Source organism: Elephas maximus, chromosome 4, assembly GCF_024166365.1.
Source record: "Elephas maximus indicus isolate mEleMax1 chromosome 4, mEleMax1 primary haplotype, whole genome shotgun sequence".
NCBI classification, from domain to species: Eukaryota; Metazoa; Chordata; class Mammalia; order Proboscidea; family Elephantidae; genus Elephas; species Elephas maximus.
The window spans coordinates 5,062,627-5,084,065 of record NC_064822.1 but is presented as its reverse complement, the minus strand read 5'-3'; the positions used below and the strand labels follow the sequence as shown (position 1 = coordinate 5,084,065).

Below are 21,439 nucleotides of genomic sequence, written 5' to 3'. Positions count from 1 at the left end.
TCTATAGATCGTTTTTGGTAGAATAGACATTTTTAAAATGTTGACTCTTTCTAACCATGAGCATGGTATGTTTTTCCACTTATGTAGGTCTCTTGTGGCTTCTTGCAGAAGTGTTTTGCGGTTTTCTTTGTATAAGTCTTGTACATCTCTGGTAAGATTTATTTCTAAGTATTTTATCTTCTGGGGGTACTGTAAATATTATTGATTTTGGTGATTTCCTCTCCAATGTTCTTTTTGTTGGTGGAGAGGAATCCAAATGATTTTTGTATGTTTGTCTTGTATTCCGATACTCTGTTAAACTCTTCTATTAATTTCAGTAGTCTGAGGATTCTTTAGGGTTTTCTGTGTATAAGATCATGTCTTCTGCAAATAGAGGTACCTTTACTTCTTCCTTCCCAATCTGGATGCCCTTTATTTCTTTATCTTGTCTAATTGCTCTGGCTAGAACCTCCAGCACAATGTTGAATAAGAGCAGTGATAAAGGCCACCCTTGTCTAATTCCTGATCTCAAGGGGAATGCTTTCAGACTCCATTAAGGATGACGTTGGCTGTTGGCTTTGTATAAATGCCTTTTATTATGTTGAGGAATTTTCCTTCTATTCCTATTTTGCTGAGAGTTTTTATCATGAATGTGTGTTGAACTTTGTCAAATGCCTTTTCTGCATCAATTGATAAGATCATGTGGTTCTTGTCTTTTATTTATGTGATGGATTACATTAATTATTTTTCTAATGTTCAACCATCCCTGCATACCTGATATGAGTACCACCTGGTCATGGTGAATTATTTTTTTGATATGTTGTTGAATTCTATTGGCTAAAATTTTGTTGAGGATTTTTGCATCTAAGTTCATGAGGGATACAGGGTTGTAATTTTCTTTTTTTTTTTTTTTTTTTTTTGTGGTGTCTTTACCTGGTTTTGGTATCAGGGATATGCTGGTGTCATAAAATGAGTTTGGGAGTATTCCATCCTTTTCTATGCTCTGAATAGTAGTGGTGTTAACTCTTCTCTGAAGATTTGGTAGAACACTGCAATGAAACCATCCAGGCCAGGGTTTTTTGTTGTTGTTGTTGGGAGTTTTTGGATTACCTTTTCTATCTCTTCTTTTGTTTTGGGTCTTTTCAGTTGTTCTACCTCTGTTTGTGTTAGTTTAGGTATGTAGCGTGTTTCTAGGAATTCATCCATTTCTTCTAGGTTTTCAAATTTGTTAAAGTATAATTTTTCCTAGCAATATGTTTAATTTCAGTTGGGTCTGTTGTAATATCGCCCATCTCATTTCTTGTTCAGATTATTTGCTTCCTCTCTGTTTTTTTTTTTTTTTTTTGTCAGTTTGGCTAATGGTTTATCAACTTCGTTGATTTTTTCAAAGAACCAGCTTTTGGTCTTGTTAATTCTATCATTTTGTATTTCTGTTTTCTATTTCATTTAGTTTTGCTCTAATTTTTATTATTTGTTTTCTTCTGGTGCCTGAGGGTTTCTTTGGTTGCTCTCTTTCTATATGTTCAAGTTGTAAGGATGATTCTTTGATTTTACCTCTTTCTTCTTTTTGTATGAGTGCATTTATTGATATAAACTGACCTCTGAGCACTGCTTTTGCTGGGTCACAAACGTTCTGATACGAAGTGTTTTCGAGCTCATAGGATTCTATGAATTTCTTTATTCCATCCTTAATGTCTTCTATAATCCATTCTTTTGATCAGGGCACTGTTCAGTTTCCAAGTGTTTGATTTCTTTTCCCTGCTTTTTCTGTTATTGATTTCCATTTGTATGGCCTTATGGTCAGAGAAGATGCTTTGTAATATTTCAATGTTTTGGATTCTGCTGAGGGTTGCTTTGTGACCTAATATGTGGTCTATTCTAGAGAATGTTCCATGTGCACTAGAAAAGAAAGTGTACTTGGTTGCTGTTGGGTGCAGTGTTCTGTATATGTCTATGAAGCCAAGTGGGTTAATTGTGGCATTTAAATCTTCTGCATCCTTATTGAGCTTCTTTCTGGATGTCCTGTCCTTCACTGAAAGTGGTGTGTTGAAGTCTCCTTCTATTATTGTGGAGCTGTCTATCTCACTTTTCAATGCTTTTAGAGTTTATGTATCTTGCAGCCCTGTCACTGGGTGCATAAATATTTAATATGATTATATCTTCTTGGTATATTGTCCCTTTCTTCATAATATAGTGTACTTCCTTATCCTTTATGATGGTTTTAACTTTAAGGTCTATTTTGTCAGAAATTAATATTGCCACTCCTGCTCTTTTTTGATTGCTGTTTGCTTAATATATTTTTTTCCATCCTTTGAGTTTTAGTTTGTTTGTGTCTCTAAGTCTAAGGTATGTCTCTTGTAGGCATCATATAGAGGGATCTTGTTTTTTAATCCATTCTGACACTGTGTGTCTCTTTATTGATGCATTTAGTCCATTTACACTCATCGAAATTATGAATAGGTAATAATTTAGTGCTATCATTTTGATGCTTTTTTTGTGTGTGTTGTTGACAGTTTCTTTTTCCCACATAATTTTATGTGCTGAGTAGATTATATATTGTCATTTCCTCATATTCGTTGTTGATTTTGTTTCTGCTGAGTCTCTTTTTTTTTTCTTCTGATGTGTAGGATTGTTTTTCTCCTTTGTGATTACCTTATCATTTACCCCTATTTTTCTAAATTTAAACCTAAGTTTTATTTCTTTGTATCACCTTATCTTCCTCTTTGTATGGAAGATCTATGACTACATTTCTTAGTCCCTCTTTATTGTTTTAATGTTGTTTTATGTAATAACATCGCTGTTACCCTATTTTGAGTGCTTTTTTAATCTTGATTTATTGTTTTGAATTTTCTGTCTGGGTTGACTTCTGATTGCTCTCCCCAGCGTACTAGTCTTGGGTTGATACCTGATATTACTGATTTTCTATCCAAAGAACTCCCTTTAGTATTTCCTGCAGTTTTGGTTTGGCTTTTACGAATTCCCTAAATTTGTGTTTATCTGGAAATGTCCTAATTTCACCTTCATATTTGAGAGAAAGTTTTGCTGGATATATGATTCTTGGTTGGCAATTCTTTTCCTTCAATTTTTAATATAAGTCTTCCCATTGCCTTCTTGCCTGTGGGGTTTCTGCCGAGTAATCTGAGCTTAATCTTATTGGCTCTCCTTTGTAGGTTAATTTTCATTAATCCCTAGCTGCTCTTAAAATTGCCTCTTTATCTTTGGTTTTAGCAAGATTGATTATAATATGACTTGGTGACTTTCTTTTAACATCTACGTTATGTGGAGTTTGATGAGCATCTTGGATAGATATCTTCTCATCTTTTGCAATATCAGGGAAGTTTTCTGCCAACAAATCTTCAACAATTCTCTCTGTATTTTCTGTTATCCCTCCCTGTTCTGGTACTCCAATCACTCATAGTTTATTTCTCTTGATAGAGTCCCGCATGATTCTTTTTTTTTTTTTAACTCTTTTATCTGATTTTTCTTCAAATATATTAATGCTGGAGGCGGGGCCAAGATGGCGGACTAGGGAGATGCTACCTTGGATCCCTCTTGCAACAAAGACTCGGAAAAACAAGTGAATCGATCAAGTACATAACAATCTACGAACCCTGAACAACAAACACAGACTTAGAGACGGAAAACGAACAAATACGGGGAAGCAGCAATTGTTTTCGGAGCCTGGAGCCAGCGTCCCAGTCAGGTAACCTTTGGCGCCCGATTTAGGGCAGAGCCCAGGGGAGCTGATGGCGCAAACAAGGGGCCCAGCCCTAACCCCGAACTCACCCCAGGAGGGGGCCCAGCTGGTTTGTGCAGGCGGCATGGCGACACAGCCGGTGGGAGAAGTCCCTGGGAGGCAGTGACTGGTCTTGGAGCTGGGAGAGCAGCGACCCAGCCGGGGAACCATCCCGCCAGGATTTTGACTGGGCGCTGGCAAAGCACAAGCACGGAGAGCTGCTCCACTCCCCTGAACTAACCCCGGGAGGGGGCCCAGCCGGTACGCGGAGGCGGTGCGGCGACGGCTGGCGGGACGAGAAGTCCCCGGGAGGCAGCGACTGATTTTGGAGCCGGGAGTAAAGCGTCCCAGCAGGGGAACCTTCATGCTAGGATTTAGATTGGCAGCGGGTGGCTTCAGAGGGCCAGACCCCCGGGGGCAATCTCCACACAGCCAGCACACATAGGCGACATGCCCCACGGGAATCTCAGATATAATAGTCATTCCAAGCAAGACAAGCAACTCTGGCTACATTCTGAGGTGCTACTCTCCTATCTCTCTGATCCCTCCCCCACCCTTCCCAGGCGGCTTCATTAACATTGGAATTGCCTGAGCCAGAAGGAGAACAGCTCTGCGGCGGCTTTGCTTTCCCCCCCACTTTTTTTTTTCTCTTTTGGTCTTTTCCTAACCTACTCTTTCAGTCTGAGAGAAGGAACCAAAAAAAAAAAAAAAAAAAAACCCAGGGACCAAAAATCCACCCCTAATTGGACTAAAAACACAGAACCAGCTACAGCCAAGCATATATAATCCAAATCTCAGACTTTCATCCTTACAGGGAACAAGGTGGTGGTTATAACCAACCCAAAGGCAATTCTGATAGGGATCTGACTGCATTTTTTTTTAGCGGATTTTCTGGAAAAACTAGTTTCCCAGTGATGGCTCGGAGACAGCAGTCCATATCAAACCACATAAAGAAGCAGACCATGACAGCTTCTACAACCCCCCAAACAAAAGAATCAAAATCTTTCCCAAAGGAAGATACAATCCTGGAATTACCAGATACAGACTATAAAAAACTAATTTACAGAATGCTTCAAGACATCACAAACGAAATAAGGCAAACTGCAGAAAAAGCCAAGGAACACACTGATAAAACTGTTGAAGAACTCAAAAAGATTATTGAAGAACATAGTGGAAAAAATAATAAGTTGCAAGAATCCATAGAGAGACAGCATGCAGAAATCCAAAAGATTAACAATAAAATTACAGAATTAATTAGACAACGCAATAGGAAGTCAGAGGAGCAGACTCGAGCAATTAGAATGCAGACTGGGACATCTGGTGGACCAGGGAATTAACACCGACATAGCTGAAAAAAAATCAGATAAAAGAATTAAAAAAAAAATGAAGAAACCCTAAGAATCAAGTGGGACTCTATCAAGAAGGATAACTTGCGTGTGATTGGAGTCCCAGAACAGGGAGGGAGGACAGAAAACACAGAGAGAATAGTTGAAGAACTCCTGACAGAAAACTTCCCTGACATCATGAAAGACGAAAGGATATCTATCCAAGATGCTCATCGAACCCCATTTAAGATTGATCCAAAAAGAAAAACACCAAGACATATTATCATCAAACTCGCCAAAACCAAAGATAAACAGAAAATTTTAAAAGCAACCAGGGAGAAAAGAAAGGTTTCCTTCAAGGGAGAATCAATAAGAATAAGTTCAGACTACGCAGCAGAAACCATGCAGGCAAGAAGGGAATGGGACGACATATACAGAGCACTGAAGGAGGAAAACTGCAGGCCAAGGATCATACATCCAGGAAAACTATCTCTGAAATATGAAGGCGAAATTAAGATATTTACAGATAAACACAAGTTTAGAGAATTTGCAAAAACCAAACCAAAGCTACAAGAAATACTAAAGGATATTGTTTGGTCAGAAAACCAATAATATCAGATACCAGCACAACACAAGGTCACAAAACAGAACATCCTGATATCAACTCAAATAGGGAAATCACAAAAACAAATTAAGATTAATTAAAAAAAAAATACTCATAACAGGGAATCATGGAAGTCAATATGTTAAAAATCACAATAATCAAAAAGAGGGACTAAATACAGGAGGCATAGAACTGCCATATGGAGAGTGATACAAGGCGATATAGAACAATACAAGTTAGGTTTTTACTTAGAAAAATAGGGGTAAATAATAAGGTAACCACAAAGAGGTATAACAACTCCATAACTCAAGATAAAAGCCAAGAAAAACGTAACTATTCAACAAACATAAAATCAAACACTACGAAAATGAGGATCTCACAATTTACTAAGAAAAACGTCTCAGCACAAAAAAGTATGTGGGAAAATGAAATTGTCAACAACACACATAAAAAGGCATCAAAATGACAACACTAAACACTTATTTATCTCTAATTACGATGAATGTAAATGGACTAAATGCACCAATAAAGAGACAGAGAGTCTCGGACTGGATAAAGAAACACGATCCGTCTATATGCTGCCTACAAGAGACACACCTTAGACTTAGAGACACAAACAAACTAAAACCCAAAGGATGGAAAAAAGTATATCAAGCAAACAATAAGCAAAAAAGAAGAGGAGGAGCAATATTAATTTCTGACAAAATAGACTTTAGACTTAAATCCACTACAAAGGATAAAGAAGGACACTACATAATGATAAAAGGGACAATTGATCAGGAAGACATACCCATATTAAATATTTATGCACCCAATGACAGGGCTGCAAGATACATAAATCAAATTTTAACAGAATTGAAAAGTGAGATAGACACCTCCACAATTACAGTAGGAGACTTCAACACACCACTTTCGGAGAAGGACAGGACATCCAGTAAGAAGCTCGGTAGAGACACGGAAGACCTAATTACAACAATCAACCAACTTGACCTCATTGACTTATAGAGAACTCTCCACCCAACTGCTGCAAAGTATACTTTTTTTTCTAGCGCACATGGAACATTCTCTAGAACGGACCACATATTAGGTCATAAAACAAACCTTTGCAGAATCCAAAACATCGAAATATTACCAAGCATCTTCTCAGACCACAAGGCAATAAAACAGAAAAACTAGGGAAAAGAAATCAAATACTTGGAAACTGAACAATACCCTCCTGAAAAAAGACTGGGTTATAGAAGACATCAAGGAGGGAATAAGGAAATTCATAGAATGCAACGAGAATGAAAATACTTCCTATCAAAGCCTCTGGGACACAGCAAAAGCGGTGCTCAGAGGCCAATTTATATCGATAAATGCACACATACAAAAAGAAGAAAGAGCCAAAATCAGAGAACTGTCCCTACAACCTGAACAAATAGAAAGTGAGCAACAAAAGAATCCACCAGGCACCAGAAGAAAACAAATAATAAAAATTAGAGCTGAACTAAATGAATTAGAGAACAGAAAAAAAATTGAAAGAATTAACAAAGCCAGAAGCTGGTTCTTTGAAAAAATTAACAAAATTGATAAACCATTGGCCAGACTGACTAAAGAAATACAGGAAACGAAACAAATAACCCGAATAAGAAACGAAAAGGACCACATCACAACAGAACCAACGGAAATTAAAAGAATCATATCAGATTATTACGAAAAATTGTACTCTAACAAATTTGCAAACCTAGAAGAAATGGATGAATTCCTGGAAAAACACTACCTACCTAAACTAACACATTCAGAAGTAGAACAACTAAATAGACCCACAACAAAAAAAGAGATTGAAATGGTAATCAAAAAACTCCCAACAAAAAAAAAAGCCCTGGCCCAGACGGCTTCACTGCAGAGTTCTACCAAACTTTCAGAGACGAGTTAACCCCACTACTACTGAAGGCATTTCAAAGCATAGAAAATGACGGAATACTACCCAACCCATTCTATGAAGCCACCATCTCCCTGATACCAAAACCAGGTAAAAACATTACAAAAAAAGACAATTACAGACCTATATCCCTCATGAACATAGATGCAAAAATCCTCAACAAAATTCTAGCCAATAGAATACAACAACATATCAAAAAAATAATTCACCACGATCAAGTGGGATTTATACCAGGTATGCAAGGCTGGTTTAATATCAGAAAAACCATTACTGTAATCCATCACATAAATAAAACAAAAGACAAAAACCACGTGATCTTATCAATTGATGCAGAAAAGGCATTTCACAAAGTCCAACACCCATTTATGATAAAAACTCTCACCAAAATAGAAATTGAAGGAAAATTGCTCAACATAATAAAGGGCATCTATGCAAAGCCAACAGCCAATATCACTCTAAATGGAGAGAACCTGGGAGCATTTCCCTTGAGACCAGGAACCAGACAAGGATGCCCTTTATCACCGCTCTTATTCAACATCGTACTTGAAGTCCTAGCCAGGGCAATTAGGCTAGACAAAGAAATAAAATTGGCAAGGAGGAAGTAAAATTATCTCTATTTGCAGATGACACGATCTTATACACAGAAAACCCTAAGGAATCCTCCTGAAACTAATAGAAGAGTTTGGCAGAGTCTCAGGTTATAAAATAAACATACAAAAATCACTTGGATTCTTCTACATCAACAAAAAGAACACCGAAGAGGAAATCACCAAATCAATACCATTCACAGTAGCCCCCAAGAAGATAAGATACTTAGGAATAAATCTTACCAAGGATGTAAAAGACCTATACAAAGAAAACTACAAAGCTCTACTACAAGAAATTCAAAAGGACATACTTAAGTGGAAAAACATACCTTGCTCATGGATAGGAAGACTTAACATAGTAAAAATGTCTATTCTACCAAAAGCCATCTATACATACAATGCACTTCCGATCGAAATTCCAATGTCATTTTTTAAGGTGATGGAGAAACAAATCACCAATTTCATATGGAAGGGAAAGAAGCCTCGGATAAGCAAAGCATTACTGAAAAAGAAGAAGAAAGTGGGAGGCCTCACTCTACCTGACTTCAGAAGCTATTATACAGCCACAGTAGTCAAAACAGCCTGGTACTGGTACAACAACAGGCACATAGACCAATGGAACAGAATTGAGAACCCAGATATAAATCCATCCACATATGAGCAGCTGATATCTGACAAAGGCCCAGTGTCAGTTAATTGGGGAAAAGATAGTCTTTTTAACAAATGGTGCTGGCATAACTGGATATCCATTTGCAAAAAAATGAAACAGGACCCATACCTCACACCATGCACAAAAACTAACTCCAAGTGGATCAAAGGCCTAAACATAAAGACTAAAACGATAAAGATCATGGAAGAAAAAATAGGGACAACTCTAGGAACCCTAATACAAGGCATAAACAGAATACAAAACATTACCAAAAATGACGAAGAGGAACCCGATAACTGGGAGCTCCTAAAAATCAAACACCTATGCTCATCTAAAGACTTCTCCAAAAGAGTAAAAAGACCACTTACAGACTGGGAAAGAATTTTCAGCTATGACATCTCCGACCAGCGCCTGATCTCTAAAATCTACATGATTCTGTCAAAACTCAACCACAAAAAGACAAACAACCCAATCAAGAAGTGGGCAAAGGATATGAACACACACTTCACTAAAGAAGATATTCAGGCAGCTAACAGATACATGAGAAAATGCTCTCGATCATTAGCCATTAGAGAAATGCAAATTAAAACTACGATGAGATTCCATCTCACTCCAACAGGGCTGGCATTAATCCAAAAAACACAAAACAATAAATGTTGGAGAGGCTGGGGAGAGATTGGAACTCTTATACACTGCTGGTCGGAACGTAAAATGGTACAACCACTTTGGAAATCTATCTGGCGTTATCTTAAACAGTTAGAAATAGAACTACCATACAACCCAGAAATCCCACTCCTCGGAATATACCCTAGAGAAACAAGAGCCTTTACACAAACAGATATATGCACACCCATGTTTATTGCAGCTCTGTTTACAATAGCAAAAAGCTGGAAGCAACCAAGGTGTCCACCTACAGATGAATGGGTAAATAAATTGTGGTATATTCGCACAATGGAATACTACGCTTCGATAAAGAACAGTGACGAATCTGTGAAACATTTCATAACATGGAGGAACCTGGAAGGCATTATGCTGAGCGAAATTAGTCAGAGGCAAAAGGACAAATATTGTATAAGACCACTATTATAAGATCTTGAGAAATAGTAAAAACTGAGAAGAACACATACTTTTGTGGCTACGAGGGGGGGAGGGAGGGAAGGAGGGAGGGCGGGAGAGGGTTTTTTATTGATTGATTAGTAGATAAGAACTGCTTTAGGTGAAGGGAAAGACAACACTCAATACATGGAAGGTCAGCTCAATTGGACTGGACCAAAAGCAAAGAAGTTTCCGGGATAAAATGAATGCTTCAAAGGTCAGCGGAGTAAGGGCGGGGGTTTGGGGACCATGGTTTAAGGGGACTTCTAAGTCAATTGGCAAAATAATTCTATTATGAAAACATTCTGCATCCCACTTTGAAACGTGGCATCTGAGGTCTTAAATGCTAACAAGCGGCCACCTAACATGCATCAATTGGTCTCAACCCACCTGGAGCAAAGGAGAATGAAGAACACCAAGGTCACACGACAACTAAGAGCCCAAGAGACAGAAAGGGCCACACGAACTAGAGACCTACATCATCCTGAGACCAGAAGAACTAGTTGGTGCCCGGCCACAATAGATGACTGCCTTGACAGGGAGCACAACAGAGAACCCCTGAGGGAGCAGGAGATCAGTGGGATGCAGACCCCAAATTCTCATAAAAAGACCATACTTAATGGTCTGACTGAGACTAGAGGAATCCTGGCGGCCATGGTCCCCAGACCTTCTGTTGGCACAGGACAGGAACCATCCCCGAAGACAACTCATCAGACATGAAAGGAACTGGACAGTGGGGGGGGGGGGGAGAGAGAGAGGCTGATGAAGAGTGAGCTAATTATATCAGGTGGACACTTGAGATTGTGTTGGCATCTCATGTCTGGAGGGGGGGATGGGAGGATAGAGAGAGTGGGAAGCTGGCAAAATTGTCACGAAAGGAGAGACCGGAAGGGCTGACTCATTAGGGGGAGAGCAAGTGGGAGTACGGAGTAAGATGTATGTAAACTTATATGTGACAGACTGACTTGATTTGTAAACGTTCACTTGAAGCTCAATAAAAGTTAATAATAAAAAAAATTTATTAATGCCAAGTGATTTATCTTTAAGTTCAGAAATTATGCCTTCTACTTGCTCAAATCTGCTTCTTTGACTTTCTATTGAGTTGTCTACTTCTGTAATTTTATTGTTAATCTTCGAAATTTCTGATTGTTGTCTGTCTATGGATTTTTCCAGCTTATTAAGTTTTTCATTATGTTCCTGAATAATCTTTTTGATTTCTTGAGTTGCTTTATCTTTGCGTTCCTTGCCTTGTTCTGCATATTGCCTCATTTCCTTCCTAATACCTTGAAGGGTTCTGCACATTAATCTTTTGTGTTCTGTCTCTGGTAATCCCAGGAAGGCACTTTCATCTAGAAGGCCCCTGGATTCTTCATTTTGATAGTTTTTTGAGATGATCACGGTCTGTTTGTTTACGTGACTTTATATTGACTGTTGTCTCTGAGCCATCTATAAATTATTGTATTGGTTTATTTTATGTTTGCTTACTGTCTCCTAGCTTCTTGCTTTGTTTTGTTTTGATATGCCCAAATGGGTTGCTTGAGTGAGCCAGCTTGATTAATTTTGACTTTGGAGCTCTGATGTCCTGTCCTCAGAAGATTAGAGCTATTATCAGATATATCAGTCTAGGAGTCCATGCACTTTTCTTGTATGAATTCAGCTCAGGTGTACAGGTAGCTGATCATCAAGTGTGTGGTACAGGCTCTGCTCTATAGTCATAGAGGTGTAGGAGTGATTGGTGTAGGTACTAGTATCTGGTTGCAGCAGGGGGTCACCCTCTGAACAAGGCAGGGGGCAGAGGCTCATCCCCCATGTGTCTCTGACAAAAGCATGTCCCTGTTCCCTAGAGTGTACAGGTGGGCGGGTTCTGCAGACAGACCATGGGCACCCAATGTTTTTGGTTGTAAGGACTGGGAGGTACCAGTTACCCTTATACCTCTGTTGTGGGTGGCTGGATGACCTGAGCGGAGCTACCAGTCATTAGGCCACTGATGTGGTAGGTGAGGACCTTCTTTAACAGGCAAAGCAACGTCAAACATCAATCACCCACCTCTCCGCCACACAGCTGAAAGGGTTGGAGTCTGCCAACAAAGGCCCACACAGGTCCATGCAGAGGGGAAAGGTGCTCAAAGTCCATGGACTGTTTATGCCTGGACAGGAGCCACTTCTGTCCTGAGCTTCTCCGGTTAGTGTAGCTGGCAAATTATCTTTTCCCCTAGTTGAAAATTTATCAGCAAGGCAGGGAGGATGGCTCTAGGCGCTCAGCAGTGCCTATCTCAGGCCCAGGGAATTCAGCCACTGAAGCCTGCTTGGAAGCGGTGGGAGGCTGTAAAATATACACAAGTACTTAGCTTTTGCTGAGAGTGCCGTTCTTCTCTGGTTCCAGAGGTGTGAGTAGGCTGTGTTGCTGGCTGACTCTCCCTGAGGAAACTGCGGCCCAACGCTAGTACCAGTCTTCCACTGCCACTCCCGGGAATGGAATGATGCCTGAGGGCTCCCTGTGATTCAGGTCTGGTAACTCATCTCCACTTTTGAACCATCTCTTCCTTCCCCTGCCCCTCAGCTCGTTTTCTAAGCTTGCCTCTGATGTTCAGGGCTCCTAGCTTGTCATAAATGTACTCATTTCACTTGTTTTTTTGGGTCTTTGTTGTAAAGAGGGCTCACTGAAAGCGTCTGTGTATTCCGCCATCTTGGCTCCACCTCTGCGTCTAAGTTCTTAAATGCTAGCAAGCAGCCATCTATGATGCATGATTGGTCTCAGCCCACCTGGAGCAAATGAGAATGAAGAACACCAAAGCCACGTGGCCAAAATGGGGCCAAGAGACAGAAAGGGCCACATAAACCAGAGACTACATCAGCCTGAGTCCAGAAATGCTGGATGGTGCCCAGCTACAACATATGACTGCCCTGACAGGGAACACAATAGAGAATCCCCAACGGAGCAGGAGAATCGTGGGATGCAGGCCTCAAGTTCTCGTTAAAAGAAAACAGACTTAACGGTCTGACTGAAACTAGAGAGACCCCCTAGGTCATGGTCCCTGGACCTTCTGCTAGCCCAAGACTGGCACCATTCCCAAAGCCAACTCTTCAGAAAGGGATTAGACTGGAGTATAAGACAAAAAATGATACTGCTGAGGAGTGAGCTTGTTGGCTCAAGTAGACACATGAGACTATGTGGGCAGCTCCTGTCTGGAGGCAAGATGAGAAGGTAGAGGGGGACAGGAGCTGGTTGAATAGACATGCGGAATACAGGGTGGAGAGTAGGAGTGTGCTGTCTCCTTAGGTAGAGAGCAGCTAGGAGTACACAGTAAGGCGTATATAAGGTTTTGACTGACTTGATTTGTAAGCTTACAGTTAAAGTACAATAAAAAAGAAAATGAACAAACAAACAAACAAAACTGAAAACTTCCCAGGTATTGTTCATTGTCAGGAAAGTGTACTAAAAAAAAAAAAAAAAAAAAAAACTGTGGTATATCCATAGACAGTAACACAGCTCAGCAATAAGAAGGGAGAGCTCCCTTATTAGCAATTGTATAATAACTGAGAATACTTCTTAAGCAGGCTCATTTGTTTTAGGAGGGCACCAAACATCACCTTGCTGTGGTTCTGCATCATGAAGTTGGCTTATCAAAGGCTAAATTAACCATGTAACTGGTTCATGTCTAGTTGTAAGGTTTACAAACATGGTAAAAATCCAATGCTTGTTAGGAAATCAGTTTCTTTAATGAAGAAGGAAAAAAAAAAAAAACACCCAGGGGAGGACCCTCGGGAGGTTCTGGGGTCACCTCAAAAAAACGGGGGAAAAAAAAGGTTGTCTTCTCATGAAATGACCCTGAATTCCATTCACAACATAAATCTCTGATTGTTAATATATAAAGGAATAATTCCTGCTTCCCTTCCAGTAGGGAGAGATGAATGACATGTGCATGTACTAAAATCATCAGGAGCATCTTCACATCTTTTCTACTGGACTCCATCTCTAAAAATGTTGCATCATTTATTTTACCAAGTCGAGACTTAACACAACTTTTGAAATCTTCACTTTCAGAAAGACATCCAAAATTAAATATAGGGAAAATCATCATTCATATGGAGTAACATCTAGATCAGAAAATGTCCTATGGAACTGATCATTTGTCTGCAACTCTGAGGCTTCATTATGTCCTCACAAGCAACTTCACACTCTGGATTACTGAGTCATCAGAGCTTAACATTTCCTTTCTTTTGTAGTCTGATCGTCTATAAGATTCTACGATCCTTTGAGACCTTTCCAAAATGTCTCAATTAAAGCAATAGGGGCCTGAGTATCCTTTCCTAAAAGCGCAATATTAAACACTAATAAGGTTCCATTTGCTCTACTCTATGCAATTTATTTTCTTAGCATGTTTTTCTTAGGACACAGAGTTGTCAACTAACTGTCACAAGTTCCATGGCTCTCCATGTGAAATAACTCAGTCTTGAGAGGAACAATTGGTCTTCCCAGGAAGATTGGAAGATTGGTCTTCTCCTAAAACTTGAAATAGGTCAAAATGAAATGGAATGCATGAACATAGATATCCTAGGCATTAATGAGCTGAAATGGACTGTTACTGACCATTTTGAATCAGACAATCATATGTTCTGCTGTGCTGGAAATGACAACTTGAAGAGGAATGGCTTCGCATTCATCATCAGAAAAAATGTTGCAAAATCTTTCCTGAAGTACAATGCTGTCAGTGATAGGATAATATCCACACACCTACAAAGAAGACCAGTTAATATGACTATTATTCAAATTTACACTCTAAACACTAAGGCCAAAGATGAACAATTTGAAGATTTTTTACCAACTTTTGCAGTCTGAAATTGATCAAACACGCAATCAGGATGCATTGAGAATTACTGGTGATTGGAATGCAGAATTTGGAAACAAAGTGGAAGGATTCATAGTTGGATTACATGGTATTGGTGATAGAAATGATGCCAGAGATTGCATGATAGAATTTTGCAAGACCAATGACTTCTTCATTGCAAATACCTTTGTTCAAGAACATAAACAGCAACTATACAAGTGGACCTTGCCAAATAGAATACACAGGAATCAAATCGACTACACCTGTGGAAAAAGACAATGGAAAAGTTCAATATCATCAGTCAGAATTAGGCCAGAATCCAACTGTGAAAAAGGTTATCAATTGCTCATATACAAGTCCAAAATGAAGCTGAAGAAAATTAAAACAAGTCCACGAGAGCCAAAGTGCAACCTTGAGTATATCCCACCTGAAATTAGAGACCATCTCAAGCATAGATTTGATGCATTGAACACTAACGACTGAAGACCAGATGAGTTGCGGAAAGACATCAAGAACATCATGAATGAAGAAAGCAAGTGGTCATTAAAAAGATAGGAAAGAAAGAAAAGACCAAAATAGATAGCAGAATAGACTATGAAACTTACCCCTGGAACATCAAGTAGCTAAAGAAAAAAGTAGAAATGATGAAGTAAAAGAGCTGAAAAGAAGATTTCAAAGGGTGGCTCAAGAAGACAATGCATTGGGATGACACGTGCAAAGACCTAGAGTTAGAAAACCAAAAGGGAAGAACACACTTGGCATTTCTCAAGCTGAAAAAACTGAAGAAAAAATTCAAGCTGCAAGTTTCAATACTGAAGGACTCTACAGGGAAAATATTAAATGATGCTGGAAGCATCAAAAGAAGACAGAAGGAATACAGAGAGTCACTATACGAAAAAGAATTGGTAAATGTTCAACCATTTCAGGAGGTAGCATATGATCAGGAACTGATGGTACTGAAGGAAGAGGTCCAAGCCGGTGAAAATTCATATAATTTTCACTAGTTCCAAGAAATATTCCAAGTTCTTCTATGTATCGTCTTGTTTAATCCTCATAAAACCCTGTGAGCAAGTGTATCTGTCAGAGTGGGCTAGGGTTCCACCCTACAGCCCCTGTGGCTTCAAGCAACAGAGGTTTATTTTCACTCTAGACATATGTTCATGGTGAGCCAGAGGGGTGCTGGAGGCAAAGATTCCTCATCGTAGTCACTCAGGGGCCCAGGCTATGATGGCAGCCATCTGGAATGTTGCTGTTCAACACGGTAGAGGAAAGACGTGCATGTGGAAGTCAAAATGCCGTGGCGATTTACCTAAATAACTGATTGGGTCATAAAATAAAGAATATTGCCTATGAGTACTAAGCTTCTTTAAAAAAAAAAAAAAAATCCATAAGAAGCCAAATGGTCAACAACTACTCTAAATTGGACGAGAAGGTAAGGGGACAGGAAAACTAGATTACTGGAAACAAAACAAAACAGAAATAATGGGAATGTTGACACATTGTGAAAAATGTAACCTATGTCACTGAATGATTTGTGTAGAAATTGTTAAACTGAAACCTAAATTTCCGTGTAAACTTTCACAGAAAACACAATAAAATATTTCTTAGAAGTGCTGTGCTTGCCACCACCAAAATGGAGACGTTGTACTGAGTCCTGTTCTTAGTGCTGGAATGCCCCAGCCTGAAACTGAAGAAGCTGACCTGGGGGCACATGCAGTTGGCCATGATGGTGTACAATCTGGTGGTGGTGTCTTACTTCCTCATCAGTGGAGGAATACTTTATAACGTTATTGTGGAACCTCCATGTGTTGGCGCTATGACTGATGAACGTGGGCATCAGAGGCCAGTAGCTTTCTTGACCTACAGAGTAAATGGACAATATATTATGGAAGGACTCACATCCAACTTCCTGTTAACATGGGAGGGGGGGTTTAGGTTTCTTAATCCTGGACCTATCCAACTCACCAAATATTCCAGAACTCAATAGATTTCTTTTATTCACTGAATTTGCCTGTGTCCTATTGAATTTTGGGTGGGGGGGGGCAGGGTATTCATGAGAATGAAGCTGCTGAGCTATCTGATGGGTTAGATTGTCCTCTATAAATACTATGGTCCTCTATATAGAGGCAGTTAATATTTTTCTTTTCATAGAGAACACTAACAGTGATCGTTATGGAGATGGAACTGATAGGCTTTTCATCTTTCAGTTTCAGTTTTCCATCTTTTCCAATCATTCATACTCCCGAACAATATTACCCTCTAAAAGAAAAAAAAAAAAATTAGAATCTTTATGGGTTTTCACATTTTTTTCTTGTATGTGATGTTTTACCATTTTTGAGCTTTCTCTTCAAAATAAGGAAGAAACAAATTCACGAACAAGGGAAAAATCATTAGGAGATGTGCCCAGAACTCTTTTTGCCCTCCAGGATGCTAAGCTCAAGGGAGGAAAACATGTCTTTGCTTGAGGCCTATATTTTTATATTATTAAAAAAAAAAGTAAAAACTCCCATTGTGATGCACTATCATTCTCTGAGGGAAGGAAAACATTTATCTATATCTCATTGTTCCCCTCTTTCTCACTTTCGAGCAGATAGAAAAACAAAATAATCCTGGTGAATAAAATTCTGGAAATAACATAATGTGCTATAAATAGGAATGTATTATAGAAAACCTCTTCAAAAAAAATCATGCATTTATTGCAGAAAATGAGAGATTAGCACAAACAATTTCACCAGAATTCTTCATTGATTTATTGTTTCCATAAGGATTACTTGGATCAACTATGCGCAATTTTTACGTCATATACAAAGGATTCAAAATAATAAATCGAAATTCTGTTCTCAAGATATCACTGGCAACAAAGAAGCAGACAAAAGAAAGTAAGCTACATTTTATTGCTTGCTGTGAAAGGGATATTGCTGAGTACTTAGGGGAAGAAGAAGAAGAAGGTATAACTGATCGTGTCTGCAGCTGAGAGAAGTCATCTTTAAAAGGATGCTTTTTATCTTTAGGGACATATATATGGCATACGTAATGTCTCTTCTCAGTACAGACTTCATCCTGATATACCTGAGGTTGGGCAAAAGGGTTGCAAGGAAGTTAAATAAATTATACAGGGAACAGAAGACGATGAATTCCATAGGGTTAATTAGGTTCAAAAGAAGGTGGAATTCAAAATGTAGTAGAACCAGATGCACTGTAGTTTGGTCACCAGCCTGGCTCAGGTATCTTAGTATGGAGAAAACACAGTCAACATGAGATTGCTGCAGAGTAAGACTTCGGAGGAAAAAGAAGGAATGGGAGATTATAAGGAGGAATGGAAACTGACAGAATTAGAAAGGAAATGAAGCAGCCAACCTGATAGATTTTGAGTAATGTGAGTGGAGTTTATGAAAAGCTTAAAGATAAGCAAAAGGAAATGAGAGAGTCAGAGCAAGATGTATAAGAGAGATGTTAACATTAAAGTTTTGGGAGATGAGGAAATTACAAATGATTAAAAATCATATGCTGTAAAAATAAACAATACACTCATGACTTTGGAGTATGTTTCTGAAATGAAACCTACGTTCAGGTCAAGGAATGCTCTGAGAGGCATTGATTTTGTATCAGCTTTGTGTGTATATGAATTGTTGGTAGAAGTGGGGATAAAGAAGAAATCTCTGAACCAAGTGGCAATGTCTTCAACAAATGGGTAAAAGTCCACTGACTGCTGGTAAATGACAGAGTTGATAGAAAGAATCAGGAGGGAATACAATATCACGAATGGTAAAAGAATTCATTCCCGGAAAGTGAGGTCACCATAGTCAGAAAGTTGCTATGGGAAAGTGTTTTCTCATCCTCACACTTTCATCCACAGCTCAGTGACAAAAGATTACAGTTTTGATCTGGTTATTTTATAACTTTAAGAATGGCAATAGGTTAACAAAAAGTAAAGTGTAAAGTGCACTTTACCAGCCTTTCTTTTGAGAAAATTATACCTACTTACATATCAGTGGGATAACTACAGTATTTAGTAATAACAAAAAAAAGGAGATGGCATACATCAGAAATAGTAAAATTTTATTGTGTCTATGAGAATGTGAAAATCTGATTACTATATGAAAGAGGTGGTTAGTAGTTAAATATATTGTTTTTAGTATTTTTTTTTTATGAGAATGTGAAAATCTGATTACTATATGAAAGAGGTGGTTAGTAGTTAAATATATTGTTTTTAGTTGCCATGGAGTTGATTTCAACATATGGCAACCACATGTGTGCAGAGTAGAACTGCTCCATAAGATTTTGGAGGGTGTGACTTTCAGAAGCAGATGCCAGGCCTCTGGGTGAGTTTGAAATACCAACCTTTCAGTTAGTAGTCTGGTGTTTAACCATTTGCACCACCCAGTTAAGCATATTTGTGTCAAATAATGAGGGAAACAGATGCCAGGCCTCGGGGTGGGTTTGAACTGTCAACCTTTCAGTTAGGCCGTTTGCACCGCCCACTTAAGTATATCTACGTCCAACAATGAGGGAAGAATCAACATGAAACAAAAGACATGGAGTTTCTTTCATTGTCCCACAACCACTTTCCTAGACACCTTTGCCTGAGAGTTCTGTAAACGGTTTCAGAAAAGCAAGACACCCAGTGAAGGTTTTGATAGGTAAGGGAGAATACTGCTACCTCCTCTAGAGAAAATAGCAAGTGTGAGCTGCTATGAGGAAGGGACCTGGAACCCAATTCACAAGCACTGGGCTCTGAAGAACATCCTAGGTTAGCTAGAGACTGTATCAAGTGATCAGCAAGAGACCAAAGGATAAATATTTAACCCCAGGAATACTTGTGAATATCAATATAAAAAATGTATTCTTGCAAGAGGAAAGGAAAAGGAAATAATGAGATCTGTCACCGGGGGTATAAGTTTCAGATTGTGAAGAAAATTATCCAATAAAAGTGAATATTTCTAGCGGTTCAGTGTAAATATTATGATTTCTAACATAAATAAATCGAATTCACAAAACCAAATATCAATTGTATGATTACGGTGGACAAAACAATGCATTGGCAAAATAAAAAAAAAAAAAATGATGTCCTTATTCAAAGAACGTGCATTTTGATTTTGAGAAAGAAATCATTTTTTCTTGAAAGTACTTGAGATTGGTCTAACCAGCCTATCTGTGTGAATATCCAAAGAGTATATCAAAAAATAGGAGCCTCTTGGGCACAATGGCTAAGTGCTGGACTGCTGACATAAAGTTGATGTTCTGAACTCACCCAGCAGCTCTGCAGGAGAAAAGATCTGGCAATCTGCTCCTGTAAAGATTACAGTCTAGGAAACCTTATGGGGCACTTCTACTCTGTCATAAGGGTTGCTATAAGACAGAATTAACAGCACACAATAAACAACAACCTTATCATAAATAAAAGATGCAATTGGAAAGTTTTCAAGCAAGCAGGGTCTGAAATGTGCTCTATTATATACACACTCACACTCAAGCACACACACGCACACATATCCTTGAGAATGAGATGGTCTCTACAATGTAATATTTTGCTCTTCTAGATTCATTGGGAAGATGGAAAGGGGAAACCTAACAGTTATCAGTGAATTTGTCCTTCTGGGACTTTCCAGCTCTGCAGAAAGCAACACCTCCTGTCTGTACTGTTCCTCTGTATGTACTTAGTCACCGTGTCAGGGAACATGCTCATCATCTTGGCTATTGGCTCTGACTCTCGCCTCCACTCCCCTGTGTATTTCTTTCTTAGCAACTTGGCCTTTGTTGACATTTGTTTTACTTCCAATATAGGCCCCCAAATGGTAGTGAACAGTTTGGCTGGTAAAAAAACTATCTCTTTCTCAGCCTGCCTCACTCAGCTTTTCTTCTTCATTTCTTTTGTGAATACGGGCAGCCTCCTTCTCTGTGTGATGGCCTGTGATAGGTATGTGGCAATACGCCACCCTTTACATTATACCACCCTAATGACTCTTCGCCTCTGTGTCCAGCTGGTGGCCGGACTCTGGGTAGTTACCTATCTTCATGCCCTCCTACACACTGTCCTAATAGCACGTCTGTCCCTCTGTGCCTCCAACGTCATCCATCATTTCTTCTGTGATCTCGACCCACTACTACAGCTCTCTTGCTCCGACGTTTCCTTCAATGTGATGGTCATTTTTACAGTGGGAATTCTATTGGCTCTCACGCCCCTTATCTGCATCCTCATATCTTATGGATTTATCTTCTCCACCATCCTGAAGATAACTTGTACTCAAGGGAAGCAGAGAGCCTTTTCCACCTGTATCTGCCACCTGTCAGTGGTGGTGCTGTTCTATGTCACAGCCAGTGCTGTTTACTTCAGCCCCTCCTCCTCTCATACCCCTGAGAGGGACACTCTGTCAGCCATCATGTATACCGTGGTGACTCCGATGCTGAATCCTTTCATCTACAGTCTAAGGAATAAGGATATGAAGAGAGCACTTCAGAAAACATTTCATAAGGGCAGAGTCTTTTATAAAAAATCACAAACTCCCAGGCTGAATTAAACCAATGAGTTTGGTGATAAAATAAAATGTATTTCTAGGGGAAATGAGAGCAGCCAACTGTTATTAAATGCATTTTTAATGACGGAATGTGTGCTATTCATTTCATCTGGACATAACATTTAAACACTTGATTAAAGGTATGAGATTTTGAGATCTGTTTCTCAGATAATGAAAGTGACTAGGGGAAGTCACATGG

The 21,439-nt window shown here is 39.1% G+C and overlaps 2 pseudogenes; both read left to right on the top strand.

Moving 5' to 3' along the window:
• The first annotated feature begins 16,358 nt into the window (after nucleotides 1-16,358).
• LOC126074852 (oligosaccharyltransferase complex subunit OSTC-like) lies at nucleotides 16,359-16,814 on the top strand (annotated as a pseudogene).
• A 3,464-nt stretch (nucleotides 16,815-20,278) lies between these two features.
• On the top strand, nucleotides 20,279-21,243 carry LOC126074812 (olfactory receptor 1C1-like; annotated as a pseudogene).
• The last annotated feature ends 196 nt before the right edge of the window (nucleotides 21,244-21,439 follow it).